Raw genomic sequence first — 17,531 nt, 5'->3', positions numbered from 1 at the left:
CGAATGGACTGGCTTCAGTCTTCCAGGGTAGCCACTCTCTCCCTTCAAATTTATCAAATCGGAAGGTGATAAAACACCTGTGACTTCTTACACCCAGCCTTTACAACAGGGGCCAGGAACCTTTGTCTGCCTAAGTTTTGAGTCTCCTCCTAGAAACGGGCTTGCCTGTTCTTGCTAAGGAGGCAGGCAAAGACCAGGTCCATCCATGCAGGAAAATGAGGGAATGGAACCCTGAGGTGAACGAGCACAACTTCAAAGTTTATATCTATGTATGTATTTATTTTATATGCTGACAGCTCATCTAAAATCTCAAGGTTCCACCTCTCTTCAATACACATTTGGACACCTCTTAAGATATTGTAACCAAATCTTGCATGATGGTTCCTGAGACCAAGGTACAAGTCTTCACCTATATTTGGATGAAGTAGGGTGTCCTTTTGAATCAAGATGGTGGATGGAACCTTTCAAAAATGCTCTGATTTTAGATAAATTCTGCACAATGGTTCCTGGGATCCAGGAACAAGGTTTCCTCTATGTTTGGGAACAATAGGTGCCATCTTGAACCAAGATGGTGGACAGAATCTTTTTTTAAAAAAAAACAGTGATTCCAACCACTGATTTCAGAACTGCCTTGATGTTTTTCGTTTCTTAGAATTCCAGAGCAGCACTGGTCACAAGGCTGCTAATATAGAATAATGCATAAAACACCATGAGCAAAATGCAAAATCATTAAAATTACTGACTAATCGAGCAGCTAATTAACATTTAAACAGCTGTACAGACCCATTGGCATAAAGGGGTCTTTCAAAGAAAGCCAACAGTGAGGAAGCCTGGTGGATCTCCATTAGGAGAGAATTCCACAACATGGGACTGGAGACACTAAAGGCCTGAATTTCTGGGAGCCAGTGTGGTTTGGTGGTTAGAATGTTGGACTAGGACCTGGGAGTTGTTTAGTCATTTAGTCGTGTCCGACTCTTCGTGACCCCATGGACCAGAGCACGCCAGGCACTCCTGTCTTCCACTGTCTCCTGCAGTTTGGTCAGACTCATGCTGGTAGCTTCCAGAACACTGTCCCACCATCTCGTCCTCTGTCGTCCCCTTCTCCTTGTGCCCTCCATCTTTCCCAACACCAGGGTCTTTTCCAGGGAGTCTTCTCTTCTCATGAGGTGGCCAAAGTATTGGAGCCTCAGCTTCACGATCTGTCCTTCCAGTGAGCATTCAGGGCTGATTTCCTTCAGAATGGATAGGTTTGATCTTCTTGCAGTCCATGGGACTCTCAAGAGTCTCCTCCAGCACCATAATCCAAAAGCATCAGGGTTCAAATCCCTGCTCAGCCATTAAGCTTGCTCGGTGCCTGACCTACCCCACAGGGTTGTTGTGGGAGTTAAATGAGGAGGAAAACAATGCATACCACTTTCAGCTCCTCGAAGGGGAAAAGGCAGGATATAAATGCAATAATCAAATGATATATATATATTAAAAAAGAATCTATAACACGGGGAATAACGAACAGTGCTCCAATGAAGAGGTAGTGCTATTTTTAAGGGTCCTTGAGCTTTCTTTTTTAAACTCCGTGGAAATAAAGATTATCAACGCAGGGAGAAACGTTCTAGATCCCTGTCAGGGCTGGGCTGTGATGAATAGCAGTCTGTGCCCACCTCATTCTGCTGCTTCATGAGGCCAAAATCTTATCTCTTCTAGACATCCACTGGAAGGAAAAACAAAATAGGACTGCAATTCACTTGTGTTTACCAATCTACTCTTTTTACTGTCTCTGTTTCATTCCTGCCCTGATTTTATTGCAGGTCCTCCCCCCATGATTGTTGTATACCTTGGTTTATGGTTTTTAATTAAGTTCTAATGTAAACCACTTCAAGAGTGCAGGCTATGAAGGGGCATATAAATGGGAGGAATAAATATGGCAAATAAAAAAGAAAAACCAGTAGAAACAGAAAATTAGCTTTCTACTGCTAGGGCTTTGATAGTTCAAAAGCTTTCTTGGCCAAATTCCACATACTTTGTAGGTACCTCGGGCTGCTCTCTGAGCAGCTGTCTGGCCATTACTTGGCGAGAGAACTGCATTGCAAAATTCAGAAAAGGGAAGTTGTTTGTTTGTTTGTTTGTTTTTAAGGATGGCTGTACAGTCATACCTCATGTTACGTTTGCTTCATGTTACGTTCTTTCTTTTTTTATATAATAAATTTTTATTAGTTTTCAATATACTCATACAATTTTATCCAAATTTTACCTGATTTTAACAAAATACAAATTTTGGACTTCCTTCCACTTCTCTGGTAATCATCCATTTTTACCTTTCAGTACGCATTCCTTTAATTGCATTGCCATTTGTCTTCCCTCCCCTTTCTATTTTCTTTCAGCAATACCTCTTAAAGTTTTACAGTGCTTCTTGAAACCCCACTAGCGTTGCTTGCATCATGTTACGTTCTTTCAGGTTACGTCCCGCGGTGGCCTTTCTGGTTACTTCCGGTTACTTCCGGGTTTCACCGCTCGCGCATGCGCAGAAGCGCCAAATCGAAATTCGCGCATGCATAGATGCGCCACTGAGGGTTGTGCTCTTTTCATGTTGCCAACGGGCCTCCGGAATGGATCCTGTTCACAACCAGATGTACCACTGTATTTCAGTTCTCCTATTGTTTCAGAAAGCCATTTCCGACCTAGGAGGAGAGGGGGTTGCGGGCGACCCCCTCCCACACACGCGGGGGCTGGGGCTTAGCCCCACGAGATCAGGGAATCCCCGGGCGTGCCAGCTACCCGGCCCGCCAATCGGCGGGCTGGGGAGGCGTGGCCTATCCTACTTAAGGCCAGGTACGCCCGGGGATCGCCCTCTTTCCCCCTCACCAGCTGGAGCAGGTTTTTTCCCATCCCACCCACCCTTAGGTTTAGCTAGCTATGACCTTGCTATGGACCTCGGTTGGTCGCCGTAAGGGGCCTGGTAGGAATTTTTCCAAGTCGGCTCTCTGTCAGCCTTTTGGTTTTTTCGCCTACCTCGTAGCAATCATCACAACTTCATCGGTGTTTGGCGGTTAGGCATTGGCAGGGGTTTTATTGTTAGGCAAATGAGTGGGGGGGAAGGAAGCGCCATCACCTTCCCCCAAGAGAAGGGTAGTCCGGTAAAGGACTCCGGTGGGGCGTTGCCTTGTCCGAAACCTAGGGAGGTGAGGGCCCCTGGCACGCCCCCGAGCGGTGACACCCGTGGGTTCCTAGTTGGCGTACTTCAACAGGATCCCCACGGTTTGTGGTTAACCCTCCCCGGTCTGCATGCCGGGTAGTCGATAGGAGCCAATGCCTAAGGCCAATACCTTTCAATTCTGTAATCAATAAAGTTGTGGCCTATTTACACCTATTAACCTAAAATATTGTGTCTAGTGTCTTCATTTCACATGGGGGAGGGGTCTAGCCACGCAAACTGTGAATTATGGAGGTTTGCTTTCCAGTATGAACTGAATCAAATTTATTCCCCATTTCTGCAACAACCCCATCCTTGGGAGCTGCATGAGAAAGAGCCTATTTAAGGGCCACTCACTTAGGAATTGTGTGTGTTTGTTTAGAAATAGGTTAGTGGCAGGTGCAGGAAGAGGAGTTGAATGAAGATGCTGGTGTTGAGAAGGAGCTCTTTAACCAGTTGCCCTTACTGTGGTTCTGATCCAGACTTGGAGCCTTAGGTCTGCTATTTGTATCAGGAGGAAAGGTTGCAGAGGTTGTGTGAATTTTGAAGGATGTCTGCCTTTCAGTTTGCATCTTGTTTTGGAAAGTGTGAATGAAGTAGGTTTGCCTTTAAATGTGAAATGAATTTCTCCTCCATTCCCATATGCAATGCACAGACAGACGGACAGAACCCTGAGCAAAATACCAAGAAAAGTGTAAGATATGTAGCAACAGCTCTGAAATATATTATGTAGACAACATTGCTTCCATGAAGACCCAGAATATATACTCCTATATAGTTCCACTTCTTTCGAGACCTGCGTCCCTCTATATATTATATTTTTTTCCAATGGTATAGGAAATGGCCCCTCAGTCCAACCTTGTCCCTTGTTTAAAAATGTTTCCTCTTTGATTAAGTGCTCTGCTCTTCCTTACACAGATGATATAGCATTAGGGCAGAGCAGATCCACAATCTCCTGGAGCATTATAAAGAATTCCCTCCTGGAATAGCTGCAAGGCCACCTTGTTACTTAATCTTATAATAGCCCCAAATTGAAACAAGGTGTGATGGATGAGAGAGGTTAACTGAGTTTGATCAGGGTTATGAAGTACTTTTTGCACTCAATAAGTTTTACAAATGAGCAGCGCCATTTAGGGATGGGGAGGAAATTCGATGCAGTTCACATTTAAAGGTGGACTTACCCATTTCACACTTTCTAAAGCTATATGCTCACCAAAACACAGCCAGCCGTCATACTTTGCACTTCTCTGAATTTTGCAATGCAGTTCTCTCACCAAGCAATGTGCACAAAAATAAATAGCGGGGGGGGGGTATTGGGTTACTGCTTTTGGTTTGTTTTTATATGTTGTGGTCTTGTTGTGAACTGCCCTGAGACAGGGCGGTGTATAAGTTGAATAAATAATAATAATAATGGATATAGATGCATTTATTAGTGAACATAACTTACAAAAGTGCATTGCAGGAGGGAAAACTGCAAATGGAAATGTTTGTTATCAGTGGAAATTCACAGTAAAATGCTGAGGGATTTTCATGAGTGTTTAAAAATATATATTGCAAACTGATGTGGATATGTTGAAAACTGAAGAGTGGAAAAATGAGAAAGCCAAATTGTCAGATTTGCACTTCCCTAGTTGCATGATGAGTGTCCTAAATGTGGTGATACATTCCATCCCGCTAGTGGCTGCAATACTATGAAAGGCTCAGGAGATCAAGATTCTTTTCCTTTCTTCCCCGCCTCCCCCTTGTTCCTTCCTTGAATTGAAAAGAACAGAAATCCTTTAACCTTCATGCAGCAATGTCTTCTGCCATTAATCTTTCCCATCTGCACTTGCCTGCATTATTGGCACTATTGACACTGTTTTGTTTCAACCAACAATTCTTGCTTTCCCTGGCTTTGATGCTGTCATTTCCCCAGCCCACCTTGGTCTCCTTCCTGGGAGGCGGGGGGTGTGGGGGTGTGGAGTTTGGTATATCTGCCAGTGAATCTTCTAACTTAAACTGACCTGGTGTGCTTTGAACATCAAGCCTTAAATGTGGACCACATTATGCAAAAAGCACAAGGGCAGCTTTGGACCTAGGCATTCACTTGGTCAGCTCAGAGGGGAGATAGAGTCATGGTCCTCTGAGGGCATGCGTGGAGAACCTTTTAAAGCATGATGATGGTGATGATTGTCAGTTGCTGGTGGTGGTTGCTCGTGAGTAACCAGGCAGGACTCCGACCTGTCTTTTAAAGGTTTTATTGGTGCAAACTATTTACAGTGCAGAACCCCAAAGTTCATGTCCATCTTTGTCACTAGCAGATTCCAGGAGTGGCCCCTTCCAGTTTTTTCCCCAACATAAGAACTTAGACACCCCAAATCTCCACCTCCCCTCCTTACGTTTCACTCCTCTGCGCAAGCTGGGCGACGGAAACAGTATGTCTGTTTCTTGGCCAGCCAGGCTAGGTGAGGCGCTTGGGCTCTCAGTAACATATTTGAGCCCTCCCCTCACCTGGCTACCCCCTTCCCCCTCTGCTCCACTGGAGGTGTGACTTTCCCCACTGCTGGACGAGGAGCTGCTCCTCAGAAGCGTCAGAGGCTCTCTGTAGTCCCCTGCCTCCCTTCCCTGTTCCGATGGCAGTCCCCTGACAATGATGATGCCACCCCTCATTTTCCCCTGACAGCACTCAAGGCAGCTTACAGGTAAAAAAGAACTGCTAAAAACATAGGGGGGGGGGAACCATCATTAAAAACAATGAAACATTGATGGAATTCTATTGAAATCATAGAAATAATTACGGTACTATAAATACATAATGGTACCAGCCCTTTAATTAAAAGCAGCCAGTTCCCCAAAGCCCATTGGAACAAGAAAGTCTCCACCTGCCAGCAGAAGCACAACAAGGAGGGAGCTAGTTTTAACTTTTCTAGGAAGGAAGATGCAAAGTCTGAGAGCAGCCTCCGAGAAGGCCCTCTCCAGCATTCCTTGTTTATTTATTTATTTAGTTCATAAAATCTATACATTGCTTGATTGTAATAATTTTTTTTAAAAAAAACAACAACCTCAAAGGGGCTTACAGAAAGAAAAATCAAGAAAAGGGTAAAAGGGTATTGGGAAATAATCCATAATGAATTGGGGGGGGGGGATGTTTAGAAATACTTTTCAAAAAAAACCAACAACACTAGAGTCCTTTTTGTTGGGAATAACTCAGACGGAAATTCAAAAAAAGATTATTTATGTATGCCATTACTGCAGCCCGTGTTTTGTTAGCCAAAAAATGGAAAATGAGCGAGGTCCCAACTAAAGAAGAATGGCAGCTTAAACTGATGGAATACGCGCAGCTTGCAGACTTAACATATAGAATAACAGAACAAGAAGAACATACGTTTAGAGAAGACTGGAAAATGTTTGTTGAATATATGGGGGAAAATGTGTACACTTGAAAATGTTGGCAGCATTAAGATAAATTCAACACTGTAAATAATTTTTGATGGATGTAATAATGGAATACTGAATGGTTTAGTAGTTTATGTAAAATATACAGGGATTTATGATATGCAAAATGAACCATGGAAAGAGAAGAAGGGAAGTCATTGATATTTTAAGGTTGTTTAAATGAATATTCTAAATTGTAAAACAAAAAAATTGAGAAATCAAGAAAATCAAGGGGGAAAAAATCACAACCATACTTTAAAACATACAAAACTTAAATACTAAAGCAGATCAAAATTATCCCAACTCTCTAAGCATCTGGGTAGGCCTGTCTAAACAAGAATGTGTTTAACAGATGCCAAAAAGATTACAATGAAGGTGCCTGCTTGGTATCAATGGGCAGGGAGTTCCGAAGTGCTAAACAATCAAGTTTACAACAAACAAACAAGCAGAATGGGTGTTATCTGCCAACAGAAGCGGCCGAATGGGCACATGTGGTTGAGTGGACACCTCTGATGGTGCTGACATTATGAGCCAGTGTGGTGTAGTGGTTAAGAGTGGTAGATGGTCCAGGAATCACTGCGTGGATCGCCAGCGCGTGCGTTCTTTCCATCTCCCTCCCTCTCCCTCACACAGCAGCGGTAGCAGTGGCACCTCCTCCCTCCTTCCAGTGTGGTATAGTGGTTAAGAGCGGTGGACTCGTAATCTGGTGAACCATGTTTGCTTCCCTGCTCTTCCACATGCAGCTGCTGGGTGACCTTGGGCTAGTCACACTTCTTTGAAGTCTCTCAGCCTCACTCACCTCACAGAGTGTTTGTTGTGGGGGAGGAACGGAAAGGAGATTGTTAGCCGCTTTGAGACTCCTTAGGTTAGTGATAAAGCAGGGTATCAAATCCAAACTCCTCTTCTTCTCTTCTCAGTGTAGTCAATAACACTGAGATGGGTCACTCTTCTGACTGTCCCTGTCTCTGCCCCAAATGCACTTGGGCTCTCTCCAGGCTCAGACTCCTACTGGGGTTCCTGATCACCACACCCCAACCCCCTAGGACCTTCTCCCAGGCTGAGCTCCTCCAACTCCCCAATCTCCTCCTGCTCCTCCTCCTCTACATCATCTAACCACTCCCTCCACAGCATCTCTGTGGGAATTATGAAATGGTCCCTCCCCATAATTTCCTTCAGTGAGGAAGGTGGAGCCTAATGTTGGTAAGTGACATCAGAGGTTCTAAACAGGAAGCAAGGGGACATGTTGTGGGACCTGCTGATTCAAGCTTTGGAGCTGGGTTTCAGAGCCACACAGTGTCCCTCAGAAATTGGGATAGTAGGAGCAGATTAAATGCAGCAGTCAGGAAGGCATCTATTTCTCATCCTCAAGACCAACATTTTAAGAGGATTCCAACACAAAAAATATCAAAATAGAGACCAAATCAACCCAGGGATTTTCCAGAAATATGGGAATCTGCCTTATTATATATTGATTCAGGTCCTTGGTCCTTGATCCTTGATCCATCTATCTCAGTATTGTCTACACTGACTGGCAGCAGCTCTCCAAGGCTTCAGGCAGGGCACATTCCCAGCACTACCTAAAGATGTCAGGGATTAAGCCTGGGGTTTTCTGCATTGAAAACAGATGCTCTACCATTCATAAAGAAGGCTGATCGCTGAAGAATTGATGCTTTTGAATTATGGTGCTGGAGGAGACTCTTGAGAGTCCCATGGACTGCAAGAAGATCAAACGTATCCATTCTTAAGGAAATCAGCCCTGAGTGCTCACTGGAAGGACAGATCCTGAAGCTGAGGCTCCAGTACTTTGGCCACCTCATGAGAAGAGAAGACACCCTAGAAAAGACCCTGATGTTGGGAAAGATGGAGGGCACAAGGAGAAGGGGACGACAGAGGACGAGATGGTTGGATAGTGTTCTCGAAGCTACCAACATGAGTTTGACCAAACTGCGAGAGGCAGTGGAAGACAGAAGTGCCTGGCATGCTCTGGTCCATGGGGTCACAAAGAGTCGGACACGACTAAACGACTAAACAACAATACCATTCAGCTACTGTCAGGGACTGGGAAACTAGGAGTGTCTAGATTTAAAACAGGGCACTTTGAGTTTCTACAGCAGATGGTATGCAAGACCCTGACATGTGACTACAGCTAGAATCATTTGTCCTTGACAAAAAAGGAGATACCATCTAAGCAAATACGAGAGACAAATAAATGCATTATCTGCTTTACCAGGGGAAGCTGAAGTACAGAAAGATTAACCGATCCAAGGTCACACAAGGGGAAGTGACAGAAATTGGCCCAGCGTCAAGATTCCAGAGTATCACAATCCCGATGTGCCGTTAGAACAAAACTTTGCTGCCTTTCTCAGTCTGATCTAAGCTGCGGAAAACTCTATAGGCTCTTATCTGTTTGGGTTGATTTATCCACTTTATTCTAGGTTTTTTTTAAAAAAAAGAATACTTTCAATTGTGCTTTGCGGCTTTGTGCAGCGTAGATGGCTGTGACCGGTGTAATCAATTTTATTTTTTTATCTGTGTTCTTTGGTATCCCTTATACCCTTGAGATTTTGAATGCAGGGGCTCATGGCTTGTGACTGCAATAAAAATGAAGCTGGGGGAGGGGAGGGGAGGGAGTTGGGAAATCCTGTGCTTTGGTGGGGAGGGGTAAACAATGGGGAGAGGGGTAAGCTAGCGCAGGATGTGATAAGCAAAAAAAGATAGCAGCTTTCTGGAGACAGTATCACTAAGCTGGCAAGGAAGTAGATTTAGTGGAGATGGAGAACTCTGTCCTACTCTAAGCTTTGTTCAGGTGACAGATAAGGCTGGCTTTTGGTTTATTTGGCTAAACCAGGGGTCCTCAAACTTTTTCAGCAGGGGGCCGGTCCACTGTCCCTCAGACCTTGTGGGGGGTCGGACTATATTTGGGGGGAGGATGGATGGCGGTGTAGGGATGATGAGCGGCTCACAAAAGGGCGCTGGAGAGGGGCTGCTTTAAATGGCAGCAGCTTGAGAGGGGCACTCAGCCAACCACGGCTCCTGTGTCTTGCGAGCGGCAGGGGCTGGTGGCGGCGGGACGATGAGCGGCGTGCGAAAGGGCTCCGGAGAGGGGCTGGCAGCCCCCTTCCTCCTCTAGGCAGGGCGGGGAGAAGCCAGGAAGAAGAAGAAGAAGAAGAAGAAGAAGAAGAAGAAGAAGAAGAAGAAGAAGAAGAAGAAGAAGAAGAAAAGAAGAAGAGGAGGAGGAGGAGGAGGAGGAGGAGTAGTTTGGGCTTGATATCCCACCTTTCACTCCCTTTAAAGAGTCTCAAAGCAGCTAACAATCTCCTTTCCCTTCCTTCCCCACAACAAACACTCTGTGAGGTGAGTGAGGCTGAGAGACTTCAGAGAAGTGTGACTGGCCCAAGGTCACCCAACAGCTGCATGTGGAAGAGCAGGGAAGCAAACACAGTTCACCAGATTACGAGTCCACCGCTCTTAACCACTATGCCACACTGGAAGGAGGGAGGAGGTGCCACTGCTACTGCTGCTGTGTGAGGGAGAGGGAGGGAGATGGAAAGAACGCACGTGCTGGTGATCCACGCAGTGATTCCTGGACCATCCGCGGGTCAGATTTAGAAGGCAATTGGGCCTGATCCAGGCCTCAGACCTTAGTTTGCCAACCCACGGGCTATACCTTCAAAGAAATAGGCATTGCAGAAGCTGAAGAAAGGACTATGTAAGACAATTTTCTAGAACAACCTGCCCTTGGCCGATTGTCCTATGACAAGCTCTGCTATATTGAGAGCAAAACACAACCCTCAGTTCAATAAAGCCACAGTACCAAGTGAGCAGGTTGACAGCTAGTGATACATCATCAACAACCATCTTCAAGGTCTAAATGGTGCCTTTTGAAAGGAAGTTACTGTTCTTACTTAGGACCTTCCATAAAAGCTCTTGTCAAAGTATCCATTGCAGCTAAATCAAAACTGATTGCCCTTTCCTCATTCTCTCTAGTCCTGTCATCAAGAGATCCTTCTTACTTAACTCCCGCAAGTGTTTGGGTACTTGCCTCTTCAGGTTACAACTTTCATTCCATAAACTTTCTTTATTAGCTTTCACATACGCTGTGCTCAGGAGCAGCCCAATGCAAGTGAAATCACATCAATGCATTATGAATGCATGAAGAGGACAGGATTGTGCTCTGTGTTTATTCGTGTATTGCATCCGTAGCCCATCTTTTTCTCCAAGAGGCTCGAGGTGGTATACATGGTTTTCCCTCTTTTCATTTACCGTATTTTTCGCTCTATAAGACGCACCAGACCACAAGACGCATCTAGTTTTTGGAGGAGGAAAACAAGAAAAAAAATATTCTGAATCTCAGAAGCCAGAACAGCAAGAGGGATCGCTGTGCAGTGAAAGCAGCAATCCCTCTTGCTGTTCTGGCTTCTGGGATAGCTGCGCAGCCTGCATTCACTCCATAAGACGCACACACATTTCCCCTTACTTTTTAGGAGGGAAAAAGTGAGTCTTATAGAGCAAAAAATACGGTAATTCCCATAACCAGTGCCAGATTTACGTATAAGCTGAACAAGCTATAGCTTAGGGCCCCACGCTCTTGGGGGCCCAAAAAAAAAATTAAAGGAAAAAACTGGATGTACATTTCCAAAATATAAGATAAAAAACAAATAAAATAAAACCTACATACAGCAACAGTGACAAGTGGCTTTAGATACCTATTAGGTCCATAAATTACCTTACCGCATATATTCAACACAAAAAAGCAACCATTTGTTGTTGACAAAGGACAGCTGGACGTATAAAGGGCCCCATTACTTTTAGTAGCTTAGGACCTCATCAAACCTAAATCCGGCCCTGCCCACAACAACCCTGTGAGGTAGGTTAGGCTGAAAGGCGGTGACTGGCCCAAGGTCACCCAGTGAGCTTCATGACTGAGTGGAGATTTGAACCCTGGTCTCCCAGGTCATAGTCCCACACTCCACCCATTACATACAAGTGGGTAGACAATACTAGATAAGAGCTCGTTTTCAGTTTGCTCCTTGCTGGAACAACTTCAGAGCTCTGTGTTCTCCAGAGGACTACTTTCCCTTCCACCTGAACTTTGGTCCACCTTGCCTTACACCCAGGTTGGGCCTTGCAAAACAGTAGGAAACTTTCTGTCTGTAGCCCAGTCTCACACATGCATCCATGGATCATGTGGATGAACCTGCCAACACCCACTTTTTATTAGTAGATAAGCCAGAAAGGATCAAGACCGATGCCTGCTGATAACTGCAAATGGGTTTTCCCTTTTGTGTTTTAGAGCTGTGTAGCATTAAAACATGTAGCATTAAAAACAGTGCCACCTAACGCATAATTTAAATGGAATACCTGAAATGATACCTGCTTGTCATTTGTTCCTTTTGGAAAGGCTGCTTGTCTTGGCTCTGGAGCCCAGTCTCGGGGGGGGGGGCACAGCATCAAACAACAATTAATCAGTGCTTTATTTCCCCCCACAGGTTCGATCCCTGGCGCCTCCAGTTTCAAAGAGGGGTCAGGCAACAAGTGCCTGGAAAGAATTCTGGTGAGGCTGCTCCAGCAGAGCGAATGGGGCACTGCTCCACCAACCTCAGTCTGCCCTCGGCCAGACCCTACAGGCCAGCCTGCTTCCAACCAATCAGGGATAGCTCTGTCTGCCATTGGTTCTGGCTCCACCTACAGTTGGCCTTTCTACCTGCTGCCCCGCCCACTCCAATGGTCGCCAGTGAGGGATGAAGGAGCCCTGATCTTGTGGCTGCCATTGTTTTCAGGCCCTAAAACCAGTGTCTGAGCAAAGCAAGGTTGGCATCACAAGACACAGCTATACAGCTGCAAAAATAACATTTTAAGTGTGTTTTAAGTGCATTATACAAATGTGACACTAGATGGTGATGGTGAGCTAATGGCAAATTCAATATATATTTTAAAACGTTGTTTGTTTGTTTTTAAGCATTTTCACAGCATTTTTTTTGGTATATGCAGTATGTCTAGATTCCGCCTCAGTCTACTACAGAGTCTGGTGCCTGTGTTCGTATCAGAGTGTGAGACCACAGAACCCTGTAACAGAGTGTGAGATCACAGATCCATCTGCAGTGTGTCTTGTATCAAGACATAGTGAATTAACTGAGCGTTCCCCCCCCCCCTCTTCAGCAGAACCAAACCTCCAGAGCTCCCCACCATTCCCATGAACAAGGCAAAACCCTGCTGCAGGCTTGTATTAAAATCCCATCCAGGGAACTGCTTATACTTGCCCTCTGTTAATAAACAGACTGAGTTGCCAGCATTTGTCAGTAGCCTGAATCAGCAGTGAAGGTTCAGTAGACTTGGCACCATGTCTAGTGTGGGATGGTTCATAAAGGCAGGCACCATCAGTGGGCATGCAAGTGTAAATTAGCCCTTGGTTTTGGTGCCAAGATGCCTCAAGGCAGCCCCAGCCTGAAAACCCTTTCCTTCTTAGCCAGGGCTATTTTCCTGCAACAGAGCCTTGTGTTCAGCCAATAGATAGTAATCAGAAAGGGCAAAGAAAAGTTCCTTTCCCTCTGATTCTGAACAGCAATTTTCCGTGTGTGCAATGAAAGAAAACCAGGTATGTGCGTACTTGTAAGAGAGAGAAGATAAAGTGGGAGGGAGATGGAAAGATGGATTGCGCAGAACTGAAATTGGTATAGGTTATTATGCTGTCAGAGAGCAAAGAATTCATTGCCAAGCCTGATGGAGTGTAGAATGCCCGCAAGTGTGAGCTCCAAATATCCAGCAAATCCATCTGGCGGTCGCTACAAGGAAGTCCTTTTGTGAGCAGATATGAACTATTGGGGGGTGGGGGGAGAGAAGCATCACATCTGAGTTTGCATTTCATCATTTTGCTCTAATCAAAATGGTATTTAGACAGGTGGTGAATGTACAGGAGGAATAAAGAGACTTGGAGAACAGTGATCCAAAGGGCATATTCAGATCCAGATGCTTGCAATTTTCATGATAAGCCTTCTGCAAAACTATGTTGCCATCATGTTTTAGTCACACATGCTTCCCCCTGCCCTCTCTCCTAGGTCAAGTCTAAGCTCAAGGGGAAATTTGCTGCTTAAATCAGCTCTGATTGGCTAGGAACTGTGATGCCACTACCCTCCTTCTCCCTAAAACGTTTCTTTCAACATCCTGAAAAATATCTTTTTTAAGGGTGGGGGTATGTTTAATGAGGAGGGCACAAGGAGAAGGGGACGACAGAGAATGAGATGGTTGGATGGTGTTCTTGAAGCTACCAGCATGAGTTTGATCAAACTGCGGGAGGCAGTGGAGGACAGAAGTGCCTGGCGTGCTCTGGTCCATGGGGTCACGAAGAGTCGGACATGACTAAACGACTAAACAACAACAAACAACAACATGTTTAATGAAAAAGGGACACGGGTGGCGCTGTGGGTTAAACCACAGAGCCTAGGACTTGCTGATCAGAAGGTTGGCGGTTCGAATCCCCGCAATGGGGTGAGCTCCCGTTGCTCGGTCCCTGCTCCTGCCAACCTAGCAGCTCGAAAGCACGTCAAAATGCGAGTAGATCAATAGGTACCACTCCGGCGGAAAGGTAAATGGCGTTTCCGTGTGATGCCCTGGTTCACCAGAAGCGGCTTAGTCATGCTGGCCACATGAACCGGAAGCTGTACGCTGGCTCCCTTGGCCAATAAAGCGAGATGAGCACCGCAACCCCAGAGTCGGTCACGACTGGACCTAATGGTCAGGGGTCCCTTTACCTTTACCTATGTTTAATGAAGTAAATGTATATACAGTGCTTTAAAAAATAATGAAGCAGACATCACATCTAAAGCTTGGGAAGAGGATATCAGGGACTGCAAAGGCTAAAAGTGGGAGCCAATTGCTCTGTCTGCAACTTCCCCATATTATGAGGCACAAGAATTGAATATTAGAGGACCCTGCTGGGCAGGAGTGTTCTCCTCACCCACCCTGGCTGGCCATGGGATCCACCTAGACAAAAAGGGCTCTAAAGGGTTTTCCTGAGCAGCATCTTGTCTCTAGGGTGGCTGTGCCATTAGCTCTCTCTTCTGAAAACCACCTATGACTCAGCTCAGCCTTGACAGAGAGGCACGATATATTCAAAGAGGTTTGGGACTGGCTTGAAATGGGTGCAAGTCTTGGCAGTACGTATGGAGGTCCTGGGCTATCCAGACACCAAGATCCCATTCTTGGCCTCACTGATATGGCCCAAAGGAAAGCAGAGCAGTATCTCTGGCACCTGCTTGGCTGCAGGAGTTGCCAGAAGCAGGTGTACAAGGAGCCGTCCAACCACCTTATAGGGACTCCTCTCCAGATTTGTGAAGGGTTCACTCCTGAGCCTTCTTCTCTCCCGAACATGTCCAATAGGGCAGTGAAGGTTTAGGATCAGAGTTTTCCTTCTCCTAGATAGACTACCTTCTCAGGCGGATGAGCTTTGTCTGCCCCTTACTTCCCTCTATAGCAAGTGCAAAAGCCGCCTTCTGGACCATTGGACCCACTCTTGGTCTCGTCCACTCAATCCGCCAGAGCCTGCAGGGGAAGTTCCTAACTCAGCGAGGGCTTGAGACCCATCGGCTACCCTCATCTGGCTGAGCCAGCCAATCAAGCCGCTCCCAGGGGGTGGCCGCTGTCACATGCAGAGGGCCTTCTCGGTAGTGGCACCCGCCCTGTGGAACACCCTCCCACCAGATGTCAAAGAGAACAACAACTACCAGACTTTTAGAAGACATCTGAAGGCAGCCCTGTTTAGGGAAGCTTTTAATGTTTGATACATTACTGTATTGTAATATTTTGTTGGAAGCCGCCCAGAGTGGCTGGGAAAGCCCAGCCAGATGAGTGGGGTATAAATTATTATTATTATTATTATTATTATTATTATTATTATTATGCTGTCAGCTTCTAGGAGCCACAGGTGAGAGCTGAGTGCAGGGTGGGGACCAAAGGTGGACAAACTACCTCAGAAGGAGCACAATGTGTTCCCCACCCCTCTCAAAACACCCCACACACCCCATACCTACTATTGCAGGAATTATAGAAATCTTGGTCCTGACAGCAGCAAGTCCTAATGGCAAACTGAATCATGTCAGAGCCTCACAACAGAAAGAGTGGCAGCCTCTTCCACAACAATTGTCAGCTTAGTAGTAGACACTTCTTATCCGGAGTCTTTTTCTCCTGCTTCCGGCGCTCAACCAGCCAGGATGAAGCCGTGCTTCTCTAGTTAAGTCCTTTAAAACAAGCACATGCCGCTCTCCAGCGAATTCAGGCTTATGTAGCAACACTGCCACCTGGTGGGAAATTCCAGGTTCTGCTTCCTTTGGATGCAGCTTCCCCTGACTTCTTGGTTTTTGGTTTGGGCAACGCAAATTTCTTCCCCTTGGATGAAAGGCTATGATGTTTCAGGATCATAGCTGTCAACGTTTCCCTTTTTTAAAGGGAAATTCCCTTATTCCGAATAGGATTCCTCGCAAGAAAAGGGAAAAGTTGACAGCTATGTTCAGGATGTTTAGAAGAAACACAAAAACACATTTATTAAAAATGCATCGTGCAAAGGAAGTGGATTGAGAGGAGCTTTTCTTGCTCTCGTGAAACCAAAACGTCCAGTGAAATTGATGGGCCGGAATCATAGAACCGTAGAGTTGGAAGGGACCCCAAAGGTCATCTAACCCAACCCCCTGCGATGCAGGAATATCAGCTATAAAGCATCCGTGACACAACCTCTGCTTAAAAACCTCCAAGGAAGGAGAGTCCACAACCTCTTGAGGAGATTCAGGGCAGACAAAAGGAAGGAATGACTTCTTTTAAAAGTGTGTCATTGATGGAATTTGCTCCCACCAGGTGTGATGGTGGCCATCAGCTCAGATGGTTTTAACGGGGGATTTAGAGAAACTCATGGGGGGAAATAAGACTTTAATTTTATTTTTATTTCATTGCTATCCCACCTTTTTTCCAAGGGGTTTAAGGTGACATTAAGGTGACATAAGGTTGTCCCTCTCCCCATTTTATCTTCACAGCAACCCTGTGAGAAAGGTTAGGCTGAGAGAATGCCCAAGGTCACCCAGTGAGCTTAATGGATGAGCAGGGACTAGAACCTCTGTCTCCCAGGTCTCAGTCCTGCACTCTAACCACTACACTGCTCCAGCTCTCTAGATGTACCCTCCAAATTCAAGGGCAGCATATCCCTTAATGCCAATTGCTTGGAAACAGCAGAAGAAAAAGCCAGTTGTGCTCATGGTTGTCAAGTGGATTTTTTGATGCGTAAATCCAATTCCTACCCAGGCAAGGTGTTGGTTATGGGGTATAGCAGGTACTGCAGGTGGCGCTGTGGTCTAAACCACTGAGCCTCTTGGGCTTGTCAATCAGAAGGTAGGCAGTTTGAATCCCCATGACAGGGTGAGCTCCTGTTGCTCTGTCCCAGCTCCTGACAACCTAGCCGTTTGAAAGCACACCAGTGCAAGTAGATAAATAGGTACCGCTGTGGCAGGAAGGTAATCGGCACTTCCGTGTGCTCTGGTTTCCGTCACAGTGTTCCATTGCGCCAGAAGTGGTTTAGTCCTGCTGACGACATGACCTGGAAAGCTGCCTATGGACAAACGCTGGCTCCCTTGGCCTGAAAGCAAGATGAGCACTACAACCCCACAGTCGCTTTTGACTGGACTTAACTGTCCAGGGGTCCTTTACCTTTACCTATACCTATAGGAGGTACGAGAAATGTTTAGATGCATGGCTAAGAACAAGCAAAAATGTTGATCCAACAAGTCACACACACACCACACATCTTCCATTGGAAGAGCAGGGTGGGCACTTCTCTTAGCCTGGGAAACAGCTGGAGCCCCTGGGCAAGCAAAGTGGCATTTCTTCAAGTAGGTGGGCCTCCAAAGTTTGTTTGTGCCAGTGCTGACATTTCTGCATCCATGGAGCCAGC

This window comes from Podarcis pityusensis (assembly GCF_964106645.2).
Source record: "Podarcis pityusensis genome assembly, chromosome: 16".
NCBI lineage: Eukaryota > Metazoa > Chordata > Lepidosauria > Squamata > Lacertidae > Podarcis > Podarcis pityusensis.
This window is presented reverse-complemented; position numbering follows the sequence as displayed.